Raw genomic sequence first — 14,852 nt, 5'->3', positions numbered from 1 at the left:
CATTGCCATTGCAAAAACTCCATGAGTGTCTCTCTTCGACTCACCCAATGAGAACATCACCGCCCAAGTGCCTCATGGCTAAATCCACCAACAAGGTAACCCCCAGCATCAAAACTACCATCATTAATAATCCTTCCTTGATGGATTGCATTGATGAATATGAGGGATCTAATGTGGAGGAAAATGAGTCTGAGTCCTTTATGGGTAAACTCAAGGGTAAATCCAAGAAGCATTTTGTTGCTCTCTTGGAACAACTTGGTGAAGCCAATGACATGATCAAGGCTCACGAAGATACTATCTCCAAGATGGAGGGGCATAGTCGTGACTATGCCGATGAGATTTCGGATCTTTCCAATGCTCTTGAGGAAGAGCGTGGTCTTCGTTTGGCTCTTGAGGAGTCATACAACGTTGATCACACTAAGTTAAAGAAAGATTTTGAGCATGCTCTTGTTGTCTCTCGTGTGCTAAACTCCGAGAAGGACAAGCTTGGGGTTGATCATGCTAGACTCAAAGAGGAGTTTGATCTACTTGACAAGGCTCACAAGGTCTTGAAGGGTACTCAGGGGTGACTCCCTTCTGTTCCTATGCGGTGGTTGAGCGGTGGCTGGGCGGTTGGTCCGGTTGTTCTCCTCAACCGGTACTACCGCCTGGTCACCCGGTTGTACCGCCTGGTAGGGTTTTGCACGTAAACTGTGAGTCCCGGTTGTACCGGGACAAGGAGCGGTTGTACCGCTACAGTACTTAAAACACAGTAACGGTTGGATTTTTAGGGTTGTTATATAAGGGTGCTTCTTCCACCTACCACACCCACCTTTTGACCTTTCTCACTCCACCATTAATGCTACTCAAGCTCTCTTGCCCGATCTCTCTCTCTCTAGCCACTCAAACTTGTTGATTTGCTAGGGATTGAAGGAGGAGACCTAGATCTACACTTTCACCAAAGGATTTTTGCTTCCCCCATACTTTCTTGTGTGGATTTTGTTACTCTTGGGTGTTTGAGGACCCTAGACGGTTGAGGTCACCTCGGAGCCACATTCCATTGTGGTGAAGCTCCGCGGTTTAGTTGGGAGCCTCCAATTAAGTTGTGGAGAGAGCCCCAACCTTGTTTGTGAAGGTTCAGTTGCCACCTCCAAGGACACCAATAGTGGAATCACGGCATCTCACATTGTGTGAGGGCGCGAGGAGAATACGGTGGCCCTAGTGGCTTCTTGGGGAGCATTGTGCCTCCACACCGCTCCAAAGGAGACGTACTTCCTCTCAAAAGTAAGGAACTTCGGTAACACATCCTCGTCTTCATCGGCTCCACTCTTGGTTACTTCTTCCCGTTACTTGTGCAAGCTTTTTGTGCTATATACCTTGTGTGCTTGTTGTTGTTGCATCATATAGGTTGCTGTAAGGGCATATTTATCCCTAAGGTGTTTTGGTGATTGATGACAATGCTTTTGCGGACTAATCGTGTGCCTTGAGTTTCCCAGACGTTTCATCGCTAGGCACAAGACGGTTTGGTGCCCCTCGAAGACTATTGAAGACGGCGTTTTTTCTACGTTTCTTTTTGGTGGATTTGAGTCGTAGGAAAGCCGTACTATTAAGAGGGGGTCCGCGTCGGAAAGGTTTGGGTGGAATCATCATGTACATGTTTTCTTCCTTGTCCCCTCCTTTCCCCTACACTTTGGAGCATCCTCCGTTTATCCTCTTTACCTTGTCCTGGCTAGGGATGGCACCCGCAGGGTTTGGGTACGGGTGGAGTTACCCCATACCCTTACCCATCCCCTTTGAGCTTACCCATTACCCGTACCCATACCCGTCAATGGGTATAATTTTTTCCCATACCCATCACCCGGCAGGGTAAATGGGTATCCATGGGTAAAAATACCCATGTATGCACACATCAACTTAAGTAAGAAATAATCATAAAGGACAGCACACAATGCTCATATATACATACATCATAACATGTCTACGTATTGTCTATATACAAAAAAAATCTTACTCATCACAACAGCTATATACAACATGTATAGGCAGAAATCAATGCTTGTATGGATGGTGAGCACTGAAATCACGACGCTCATATATACATTGTAACATCACTATGTATCATGTATATACAAACACAAATCATATTCATCACATCTCCTATATACATCATACCATCACATCATCTATACATCTACGTAAAATCTATGAATGCATCTCACCATCTATATAGAAAACAAAAACTACAAGATTAATGCTCATATTCATAAAATCATACACAAAAAATGAAACTCACCAAGCCAAAATAGCCTTGCTCTTGTTCTTGGTGGTAGAAGAGGATCGACTAAGTGGGGTAGGGCAAGGTGGCCGGCTTGACGTGTTGTGACTGTGTTGTGCCTTGGATGCGGAGGCAGGAGGTACATGTCCTTTACATTGGCCAGGAGCTTGGCCCTTTCCTAGCGGATGGAGACGGATGGCACCATCGGACAACGGTGCTGCGCCGTGGTGGTCGCCACCGTCCGACTTAGTCCGCGTGAGCGTGAGCTGCATCTCCTCCCCGTCATAGTCCACACAAAAGCTGTGGTCCTTATCCCCAAGGTCCATGGCGTCCAAGCGGCTGGCGACGGCGAGGCAGTGAGCAGCTGGAGCGTTGGCGGCGGCGACTAGCGATCCTTGAGGAGGCAAGGAGATGAGGAGATGGGTAAGATATCAATCTCCATCCTAAATATGGAACATGATCACGTAATTATTATTTACCTAAGTGGCTAAGCCTAATCACGTTAATCACGCAGAGAAAGAGAGAGATATGAGATTCCTTCTATCATTCCATCTATGGCCCTGTTTGGATTCCTAAGTTAGAGTTAGATATAGTTAGTTTGGGCTCAAATAACCCAAAAGGATCCAAACATGATGGGTTAGTTTGGGTTAGTTGGATCTAACCCACCCAAAAAACTAGCCCACACTAGAGGAGCTTATTTGGGTTAGTTTTCCTGGGCCCACTAAAAAAATAGTAAAAAAACTCACCCCTTCCGCACCAGATCCCTCCTCCCCACCCACCTCGCACGACTCCTCCCCATCGTGCCGCTCGCCCAAGCGCAGCGCCGCGCCGCCGGAACCCCGGGAGCGCCCTCCTGCGGCCCTGCTCGCCCTCCTCCAGTCGCCGCTTGCGCCGCTCCCTCCTCACTGGCCGCCGCTCGCCCTTCTCCGTCAGCCGCTCGCCCTCCTCCGGTCGCCGCTCACGCCGCTCCCTCCTCACCGGCCGCTGCTCGCCCTTCTCCGACCGCCGCTCGCAGCGCATCTAGGGGTGAGTTCGAGGGTTCCTTCTCTGGTTGCTAGATGGCCAATCTATTCCATGAATTTCTGTAATTTCGGTCATGTGTTTTGGTTGCTAGATGGCCAATCTATTTCATGAATTTCCTGAAGAAGGAAGACTATTATTATACATCCAATGTTGAGTGCTTTGTGCTATTGTTTAGATTCAGGTGGTGAAGGAAAGCAAACCTTCATGCTTATTATTGTCCTAATTAAGTGATTTGTGATGCTTGGATCATAGTTGCCAAGTTCCCGGTTCGAGCAGGTCGAGGTACGGGAACGAGGGTCGAGGATCGCTGGTTGCCAAAACTAGGGATCGATTGGGGTATACATCTCTGGAACGGCCGTTCGACAGCGGGAACGCGATCCTGTTAAATCGGGGACGATGAGCCCGGGTCGATTAGTCTGATCCTTCCAAGTATTGTACATGGAAACAAAAACAGATTAAGGAAAGACTGCAATATCGTTCAAGGCAAGAGCAAATTAAGGAAGTCCATCCGCTATTAGAGGGCCGCTGTTATTTTCGTCCTTTCTGGCCTTCTGTTCCTAAATTATCTCGCCTACAGTTATGGCCACGCTGTGTTTCGTTTTCTACTATCATTGCTAAATGGCTGCAATACAGGCATGTGAAAAGGTGGGGGCTGAGGTTGTTCTTTGCTATTTATATTTACTTACATTGCTTTGCCTAAAATGAAGGTACTCCTGTCCTGTGTATCACAATCATTGTTATAAAATGCTTGTGTAAAAGTGGAACCGCATGCTTGTGTAAATGTCCTGTGTATCACAATCCTATGTATAGCTGTTTGTCGCAGAAGTTGGTTATCTTAACCTATATATTTTATCCATCTTTTCGTGTGTTCCCGAATATTACTCCGGTCTCCTTACTCTCTTCTTTCTGCGTGTTTCCATTGTGCTTTCCTGAATGTGCTACTGATTCTTCTCTTCTGGTGCAAGTAGTATAGCTTGGAGTAGAGCACCCGCGATGGATGGAGACGGCTTCGACGTGTGGGGTTCGCAGCCATCGGCAAGCGGCCCTGCTACCCATGCCGGTCTCGACCTCAACTCGCAAGCGCCGGTGTCGGATAGGGAATTTGATGCTTGTGATGCAGATGAAAATTATAACCCAATGCCTAGTTCTTCTGCATCCGCATGGCCAGAAGACGAACCTCTTGTTGAAGATATCAACATGAATGCCTTCCGTGATAAGTTAGCTCATACTTTGTTTTATGGAGTGTAATATTTTTTGAAGATTCAATTGACGACTTGTATGTTTAAGTTATGTTTAAGTGGGACATCTCATTTGTATGTACAATTTTTTTATCATGTTTTGCATGCTTGATTTGTAAACATGGTTCGTTTATGTCAATTGTGAGCGGGAGGAGACCACACAAGAGCCGGCCACACCAAATCCGGCAGGAAATAGGGTCTAAAGTAGCCAAATGATTGAGAAAGAGCATTTATTGTCAATCTAACCTTGCTATCCAAACACCACTTTGGTTAGAGTTAGTTTAGGGTTAGTTTAGAGTTAGAATCTAACTCTAGCCTCTAACTTAGTTAGAGTATCCAAACAGGGCCTATGTTTTCTTGAGCGAAAATCATTCCATCTACGTGCGTGTGTGAGCAAGTCATGTATCTCGTCGGCTACATAGAATGATTTACTGGCAAGTTAGATTAGATTAATGATTGGTGAAGGCCCACTTAACAGATTTTTCGTGGGTATATGGGTATACGGGTATGGGTTATGCTGTCCCATACCTGTACCCACAATACCCAACGGGTTTAATATTTTCCTATTAATATACCCTTGGGTAATTTTTTATCCCATACCCTTATCCTAATAGGGTTTTTACCCGCCGGGTACATGGGTAATGGGTACCCATTGCCATCCCTAGTCCTGGCTGTTGTTGATGGGCTGCGGTAGTACTACTCCTTCTTGAGCGGTAGTACCGCAGGCACCCGCGGTAGTACCGTACTTCGGCGCGGTAGTACCGTAGGTGCCCACGGTAGTACCGCTCCTCTGGAGCCGTAGTACCGTGGCCCCCAGGCCAAGTACCACTCCTTCGCGGTAGTAGGGGCGGATGTAATTTTTTTACATCCGCGCCACTGCGGTAGTACCGCATCCCTTGCGCGGTAGTACCGTGCGCGGCCTGGCTCAGCTGCCAGGCGGTAGTACCGCTCCTCTGCGGTAGTACTGTATCAGATTTTTGCTTCGTCCATTTTCCAGCGGAAGTAGGCATGGATGTATGTTTATCCGCGCTCTTCCCAGGCTAGGGGTTTCCTGCCTTGCGGTAGTACCGTCCTCAGCCCTTGTGCTTCAGGTATGCCCTAGCTACTGCTGCTGCTGCTGCGGTAGTACCGCGGTTCCTCATGGTAGTACCGCATGGCCTTGCGGTAGTACCGCTTGTCAGGAGCGGAAGTACTGCATGGCCTTGCGGTAGTACCACTGGTCTGGGGCGGTAGTACCGCTGGTCGCGGTCTGGTAGGTGGATAACGGTTGGATTTTTGTCCTAAGTTGTAAAAGGGGTGTCTTCTTCCTCTAGTTGACTACCTCTTCCAACCCTAAGCTCCATTGTTGCTCCAAGCTCCATTTTCGCACGATCTCACTCCCTAGCCAATCAAACTTGTTGATTTGCTCGGGAGTGGTTGAGAAGGCCCCGATCTACACTTCCACCAAGACAAATTTGATTCCCCCCACTAATCCCTTGCGGATCTTGTTACTCTTGGGTGTTTGAGCACCCTAGACGGTCGAGGTCACCGCGGAGCCATAGTCCATTGTGGTGAAGCTTCGTGGTGTCATTGGGAGCCTTCAATTGAGTTGTGGAGTTTGCCCCAACCTTGTTTGTAAAGGTTCGATCGCCGCCCCCAAGAGCACCAATAGTGGAATCACGGCATCTCGCATTGTGTGAGGGCGTGAGGAGAATACGGTGGCCCTAGTGGCTTCTTGGGGAGCATTGTGCCTCCACACCGCTCCAACGGAGTCGTACTTCCCCTCAAAGGGAAGGAACTTCGGTAACACATCCTCGTCTCCACCGGCTCCACTCTTGGTTATCTCATGCCTTTACTTGTGCAAACTTATTTGTGATATATCTCTTGCTTGCTTGTGTACTTATCTTTGTTGCATCATATAGGTTGCTCACTTAGTTGCATATCTAGACAACCTACTTTGATGCAAAGTTTAAATTGTTAAAGAAAAGCTAAAAATTGTTAGTTGCCTATTCACCCCCCTCTAGTCAACTATATCGATCCTTTCAATTGGTATCACAGCCTCGTCTCTTTATTAAGGACTTTACCGTCCGAAGAGTATGGTTGACGTCGTAGAAGGTGAGGAGGAGCACTCCGGTGCAAATCCGGTATCTTCTACGGGAGATGGGGGAACCGCGCTCTCTCGTGAGGAGTTCAATGTGGCGTTGGACACATTGAAAACCTCCATGACGACCGAGGTCAAAAACATGTTTAAAGATTTCTTAGAAGAGTTTAAACTTTCCACCGCACCGTTGAAAGTGGGTGATCCCGCCAACAAGGTGACGGATGCTACCTCCGACAAGGGGGAAGCTACTAGCGAGAAAGCCCTTCCTACTAGTGGTAAGAGTGGCACCGACATCTTTGCCCATGTGGAACCTCCACTTGTCTATGGTGGACCTCTCCCTTCCACTCATTTGAATCATGCCGGGCCGGCCCCTAAGATTGAGAAGAATGTTGAATTTGACTCTTGGGTCTACCGTTTTAAGCGTCATTTAAATCATGTGAACACTAACCTTTGGAGAATCATTGAAGAAGGTTTCTATCCGCATGACCGAAGCAACTTCACTCCTAGAGAAGCCGTGGATAATCAATTCAATGAGAATGCTCTCTTCATCATTCAAGAAGCTATCCCACCCGAAGACCTTCTTCATCTCCGGCCTTACTCCTTGGCCAAAGATGCTTGGCGCCAAGTGGTTTCCCTCTACCGGGGAAGCACAAGCATTCAACGCTCCAACTATGAAGTGGTGCAAGATGAAGCCGATGAGTTTGCAATGAAAGAAGATGAAGAACCTCGTGAGCTCTATCGGAGGGTAACCAAACTCGCGGTCTCGCTCCGAGATCATGGAAGCAAGGACACGGATGACAATTGGATCAAACGCAAATTCCTCAAGGTAATGATGCCCTACCACAAAGCCATGTCCTTTGTCATTCGTCAAAGGCCGGACTTCCACACCTTGTCCTCAAGTGATGTGTTGGATGAGTTCATTGCTATGAGCATTGAGGGAGTCCTGGATTAGGGGGTCTCCGGACAGCCGGACTATATCCTTTGGCCGGATTGTTGGACTATGAAGATACGAGATTGAAGACTTCGTCCTGTGTCCGGATGGGACTCTACTTGGCGTGGAAGGCAAGCTAGGCAATACGGATATGTATATCTCCTCCTTTGTAACCGACCTTGTGTAACCCTAGCCCCCTCCGGTGTCTATATAAACTGGAGGGTTTTAGTCCGTAGGACAACATACAATCATACCATAGGCTAGCTTTTAGGGTTTAGTCTCTCCGATCTCGTGGTAGATCAACTCTTGTACTACTCATATTATCAAGAATAATCAAGCAGGACGTAGGGTTTTACCTCCATCAAGAGGGCCCGAACCTGGGTAAAACATCGTGTCCCCTGCCTCCTGTTACCATCCGCCTTAGACGCACAGTTCGGGACCCCCTACCCGAGATCCGCCGGTTTTGACACCGACATTGGTGCTTTCATTGAGAGTTCCTCTGTGTCATCGCCGTTAGGCCTGATGGCTCCTTCGATCATCGATAGTGATGCAGTCCAGGATGAGACTTTTCTCCCAGGACATATCTTTGTATTTGGCGACTTCGCACTGCGGGCCAACTCGCTTGGCCATCTGGAGCAGATTGAGAGTTACGCCCCTGGCCACCAGGTCAGGTTTGGAAGCTTAAACTACACGGCCGACGTCCGCAGAGACTTGATCTTCGACGGATTCGAGCCCCTACCGAGTGCACCGCACGGTCACGATGAGCATGATTTAGCTCTACCATCGGACAGTGTTCAGGAGAACGCACCGGCAACCGCTCCGACCCTCAATTTGGAGCCAATTGCGCCATCCATGGACGGGCGGATAGACCCCGCCACGGAGGCCGTATTCTCAGCGGCGATCGAGCCGAGGATTGACCTTACCCTCCACGGGAGCCGTGACGCCGAACTACCGGATTCTTCCCCGGTCACGGACTCCGAACCGCCTGCGCCCGTGCCTGTCGAATCCGATTGGGCGCCGATCATGGAGTTCACCTCCGCGGATATCTTTCAGCACTCGCCTTTCAGCGACATACTGAACTCATTAAGGTCTCTCTCCCTATCAAGAGAGTCCTGGCCGAACTATGTTCGGCAGGATTGGGATGCGGATGACGAAGAAATTCACCACCCACCCACCACCCACTTAGTAGCCACTGTCGACAATTTGACCGACATGCTCGACTTTGACTCCGAAGACATCGACGGTATGGACGACGATGCGGGAGACGAAGAGGAACCACTGCCCACATGGCACTCGACAACCACCTCATCATATGATATATACATGGTGGACACACCCAAAGAAGGTAATGGCGACGAGACAGCGGAGGATAACCCCTCCAAGAAGCAACCGAAGCGCCGACGTCAGCGGCGCCGCTCTAAGTCTCGCCAAAGCAAAAGCAGTGACACCGGCACAGGAGATAATAGCACTCCGGACAGTGCCGAAGACGACAACAATCCCCTCTAGCAAGATTTAGAGCAGGAGGATGGAGAAGCCAGCCCTCTCGAGAGAGCGCCAGATGGAGAGGCGGAGGATGACAATTACATGCCTCCCTCCGAAGACGAGGCAAGCCTCGACGATGACGAATTTGTCGTGCCTAAGGATCCCGTCAAGCAAGAGCGTACTACAACTATAGAGAACGATGCTACTGTATGATGCCGCCACATCACGTATATCCAAAGCTGTGCCACCTTTTTTTTTTCTCAAAGAGCGTGTTGGAGCCCGTGCAAGAACCACACAAGTTGCACGTACACATAACACATCTACTAGTAATAAATTCTAAATGACAAATGCCAGTATGCCACACAAGTTCATCTCCAATTCATGTGATAAATTTGTGCACGACTAGTCTACATATATTCACAGCGCTACCGTTCACAATTACCGTACTCCACTTACTCATTATAGATGGGCTACATGTCCTCCTCCAGGTTCCAGTCCCAGGTGTTCTTCATGGATGACACGATCCATAGCGGTGGGCAACGGGAATCATTGTCGCAGCTTTCTAGTCCGGTTCCACACGATGGAGACTCATCCAAGCTGAAGCGGCATAAATCAGGGATAGCGTGTCCCAGCATGTTGTTCATCCGGCGGTGTGCACTGAAGACACAACCATGCTTCATGAACGGCAAGCCTTCTGTGTCGTGCACGGAAGGTGGCATCCGCTTCACAATGGGGTAGCTGTCCCCGATGAAAAGCGAGTACTCTCCAAGACTGTTCCTCGGCACCGACGTAGCATCACGGGGGTCGAACTCGGCGCCGTTCATCTGGTACACGCGGCATCCCGGATCTGGACACATGGTGACGTACATAGTCAAGGTCCATGCATAATAATGTTGTGCTCAAATATGGCGGTCAGTAATACTGTGCAGCAAATAGTACTACTCCGGTATAGAGGAAGTAAAATAACCGGCTTATTATATATAGCCACTCTTTTGGCTACATGGATGAGATAGTAAGACATGGAAAAACAAAAATGGTGGCAGCTAGTGGGTTCAAGTCTTCAAGGGCCTAGCTAGCTATACGCGTCCTCCAAGGTAAAAAGTACTCCTGCTAGCACTACAAAGTATACTACTAGTACAACAATGAAAGAGAAGGCGAGAGGGTTAAAAAATGGAATACCTGGGTAGATGGTAACGGTCCGATCATGGTAGATTGTGTGACCATGTTGCACATCAGTGGTACCATGGGTAACGACTTCTAAAATAGTTGATCCCAATATGCTAAAGTCAGCTACAAGGTTCCAGGTTAGACCGAATCGCGGATGAAAATGCACATCCAGGATCGGCGATCTTATTTTGATCGGGGGATGACTGGTCCCTGCAAAATAATGGAGTACCGTTAGGGATGCAAATGATGGTTTGTGCATTCGTTTGTAATCTCCCGTACTGTAGGATGGCAACCAGATGAAACAAGTCCCCTGGCTTGTCACCGCGAAGATGCAACCTAGATGGCGCACGACGTCTTCGAACGTGTAGGGGTACAAATCTGCCGCCGCCAACATGCGCCAGCCTCTGCCGTTACTGCCTCTTGCATTGATGGAAATCCTTATGTCAAACACCGCGATGAGATAGTAATCGTCATAGCCGCGTCGCTTTGTCGGCGGGTCCGCAATTGCTATCTTCTTCAATCTCATGTAGGCATCATCATACGTATTCAAGCCCAGCCAGTCCGGAAGGCCGATCCCAATGGTGGAGAAGGGGTCTACTGGAACGGCCGCACTGCTGTGGATGTTATGCAAAATGATGGTGGTATCCGGCCGGAGGTATGCAAGCCAATCTTCATTGGCACCGACCCAGACCTATATATAAGACGGTGGGCAACGGAGAAATTACGGGATGGAAATGGAATAACTAAGTACTACATGATCAAACTCCATTACTGACCTGCTCATCGGACAAAATTCGACTACCTCTCAACGTCGGCAACTCTAGCAGAGTCAACGTGCAACCATGGCCAGGGAGCGGTGGACTGTTCGAAGGATTGTCCCATAGAAGAACCTTCTCCTCGAGGACGCATGGAAGACCAACAATCATGGCCTTTTCCCAAGCCTGTTTAAGCAGCGTCTTGGAAAAGTTGGTACAGGAAGCACCGAGTCTTGCGGCGGTTAGGACGTCGGAGCGGCGTGTGATTTCTCGATCGTCGTCCAAGGTCTCCCAGCCTCGACGAGGAGGAGAACCGCCTGGCGAATCCATGGGAGCAGCGACGAACTGCCTTCTCTTCGGGGGGAGGGGAACTGGCGAGGAGGAGATAAGAGCGTAGTAACCGCAGGGCCTCATCCCTTCCAACTGTAGATCGTTCCTCAGTGAAGGGGTGAGGCTATTATTTACTACTAGTACTAGCATTATGGAACGTTATGGGATTGCATTATACTGTAAATAATAGCACTAGTAAGAAAATTTTGGCACCAGGTAGTAGTTTTTGGCGTGGATTAAGAAATTTTGGGTATGTTTTTGCCATTTTTGGTACACGCCAACTAGTGTCAAAAAACATCTTACATTATGTGACGGAGGAGTACGTACTCGTACTGTAGTAGTACTAGTACTACTTTTCTCAACTAGTAGTGCGATGTACTGTACTTCTAGTCTAGTCTAGCATAGTGCATCCGTTTTGAACTCTTGAATCTCAGGGCCAAGGAGCTACAGTTGGAAGTGGAGGGTACTACTGTTCTCTAGAACCATTGTTGTACTATCAATGCAGGGGAAGTACACCTGCATAGTGGCCTAGTGGGTACTCTCGGTGCTCTATTCAGCCGCTCCTCTCACGTAGCTGGCCTACTCAGCCGCTTCTCTCATGCACATACTAGCAGCCTGTTTATCAGCGACGGTTACTGCGGGGGCAGAACATTTGAGTTATTTGATACAGCAAGACTAGGCTTTTCGCTTCCATTTGTGGAGGTGTAATGGATCTCGTCGAACTTTGTTAGTAGTTCCTTCTTTATGAATGAGATGAAGCAAAGCTTTTGCCTCCGTTTCAAAAAAAACACGTCAAGAGGAATTTCTTTTATAGTAGAGCCGATAATGGAGTGAAGTCCACGCGTGCAATGCCACAAGCTACAGAGTAGTAGTAGAGCACTCTACGTACATATCCATATTGCACAGTTCCCAATGCCCCGCCAAGCTTTTCCGGCTCCTCGGGCTTAATTGGGAGGCGCTAGTTTAAATATGCTACTAGCTGATGAGGAAGCTGCAAGCGATGTGCGGCTAGGGCGAGCACGCGAGCCACAGGATGCTGGGAAGGAAAACCCGTTCACGTGGCTAGGTTGTCCAGTGCACCCAGATTGTGGGGCCGCACATCCGTTTGACTTCAAAACTCAAACTAACCGTGTAAAATATTGGCTCACAGCGAAGTGTAGTAGCACTATTTTAAAAAAAGGCCGTCGTGCGTTCGGCCGGGATCGAACCCACAAAACGAGGTATACACTCCCGCGACCACTAGTAGTACTCGTTGGAGTACAACGCAACCTAGAATCGCCTTTTGTCGCTAGTAGTACGTACATTGTTCCTTACAAGAAACCCCTAAGAGCATGGTTAATAGTATAGCCAGCTGCTGACTATAAGCCAGTGCCATGTCGTCTACAACCCATCTTATAGCCAACATGTACAATAATAGATCAAAAGAGTGTACTACTTTTTTATTATATAGCCCACTTCTCATTCTCACAAAGTGCCTGGGAGCACGTGCTAGAGCTGGCTCTTCATGAAGAGGTCGCTTACCTTCTCTCTCCTCTTCTCTTTCCTCCAACTAAGCAGAAATATACTAGTTTATTTCTTATAGCCCGCTGACTCAACTCTACTGTACTTGCTCTAATAATGCAAAAAACCACTAAAATGCCAAGAAACTACTACCACTTGCATACGTGGCAGACTTAAGATAAGACTACCTTATCAACCATTGTACATGCTCTTACCAACAAAAATCCTCGAGTGACCTCCTACCTCCGGCTCGTCCACCTAGTCATCCTCGGCCATGGGACACAGCTACCGCCGCCGGCAGAAGGCGAGGTCAAAACCGCCGGCGGTGCGGAGCCCATGTTGCGGCAGCCCGGATGCCAACTCCGTCCGGCGCTCGCGGCCGCTAGCTAGCCAAGATAGCTCCGTCCAGCTGCTTGTTTGCAAGGTTTGCTAGCTAGATTGGCACGGCAGCACGGCGGCTTGCTCGCGCGCGCCGCGCTAAGGCCAGCCATCTGGCTCGAGCGAAGGCCAGCGCGGCGGCTTGCTCGCTCGTGAGTAACGCTCGGGCCAGCCTGCCAACCTGTGCGGAGGCCAGCGCGGCGTCCGGCCCGTCCGGCGGAGCGGCGGCCAACTCGCTCATCACCGGTGCCACCGACGAACACGCATCAGTACTGTTTGAAATAATATTCAGGAAAAATAATGATTTGAGGGGGAATAATAGGATAGAAGGTCAGATGTGGGTCCCTCGTGTCAACGGTCAAACAAAATGTGTTGGTTTAAGCTGCCTCATCAGCACGGATGTGTGGTCCAACCCTGTCATAAATGGGTTTAAACGAACCTAATCGGTAGGAGTACTAGGTAGTTTTTGGCGTGGATTAAGAAATTTTGGGTATGTTTTTGCTATTTTTTGTACAATAGATTCTTCCTAGGGCTGGTTGAAAGTGGTAGCTTTTTGTTAAATACTCTACATATTGTAAATAGGAGTGAAAGTTAAGCTTTGGAAGCCAATAAGCAAGGCTAGTTACATAGTGCATATGTGTACATGATTGAAAGTAACTATCAATCATGAGTGACTAATATCTTGATGGAAAACTCGAAACTATGGAATACTAGGAAAAAATGCATGGTTGGAAATACTAGCAATGTTCATGTCCGTTGCAACGAATCATAATTAGAATAATACTTATTCACAAACTTGGTACAAAACACTCTAATTTTGATATACATATGTCACTAGAGATATATTATGTTTCAATTAGAATATATTCCTTGGGCTGTTTTGGTGAGGTCTGGGAGGGATGTGGTTGGTTTTAAGATACTAATTATGGGTTTTTCTGCAAATTGGTAGACAAGTGGGATGTTGGTGAGAAAAGGCAATAACTTACCTCACAATCGTTAGATGTAGAGCTAATGGTCAGGAACGACGGATGGCAGACACACCAGCATCACCAACTTAGTCTTGTGTAGGAGTACTAGCAAGATCCGTGCATTGCACGAAACATCAAGATGCATTTTTTTATAAAACACTTGTTGTGATTGACCCTTGTGGGGAGTAATCCCATGTGTAAAAACTAATGATATCTCGAGAAATATGAGATAAGGTGAAGAGGAGTGGGGTGTGGTGGTGGTTGGTGGTCGGACTGAGTGGAGGCATGGGGATTGACGGCGCCGACAGCGGCCACCAGGCAAATTTGTTCCAGAGGCTTCCTTTCTTAATTGCTCAACAATGAGGTTTGTTGGAGATAAGGATGAACGAGGGAAGGCCTTGTCTGCAAATGTGGAGAGGGGTGCGGGTATATTTTAGTTTAATTTCCATTTGTCAGATATAGATCAGACGGTCTATATTGCAAGATGGCACACGTACCATCATAACCAACTCGGTTTTTTATAAGAGAAGAAATATAAGTGTGGATATACAAACGTATTATTGATACTTGCTTCCGTAAACTAGCATCTACATTCTATTCAACGCCTCGGCATGTGGGGCCTTAGCACAATGACTTCTCGACTGTGTAAAACAAAGATTTTCCCGTCGCCGACAAGGAGGGGGTGACGGCGGCGCGCTTTTTGGCTTGCTCTAGTCCTAGTAGTCATACTAGGTGGTCTAAGCACG

At 48.2% G+C, this 14,852-nt stretch overlaps 1 long non-coding RNA gene across 1 annotated transcript; it reads left to right on the top strand.

Annotated features, from left to right (window-relative positions):
• The first annotated feature begins 2,967 nt into the window (after positions 1 to 2,967).
• Positions 2,968 to 4,582, top strand: LOC147958196 (uncharacterized). The gene is made up of 2 exons (XR_015611453.1): positions 2,968 to 3,280; positions 4,246 to 4,582. It is a non-coding gene; the product is annotated as an uncharacterized LOC147958196 (long non-coding RNA).
• The last annotated feature ends 10,270 nt before the right edge of the window (positions 4,583 to 14,852 follow it).

Source organism: Triticum urartu, chromosome 7A, assembly GCF_056163025.1.
Source record: "Triticum urartu cultivar PI428250 chromosome 7A, HENAU_Tu73, whole genome shotgun sequence".
Classification (NCBI taxonomy): Eukaryota; Viridiplantae; Streptophyta; class Magnoliopsida; order Poales; family Poaceae; genus Triticum; species Triticum urartu.
This window is presented reverse-complemented; position numbering and strand designations above follow the sequence as displayed.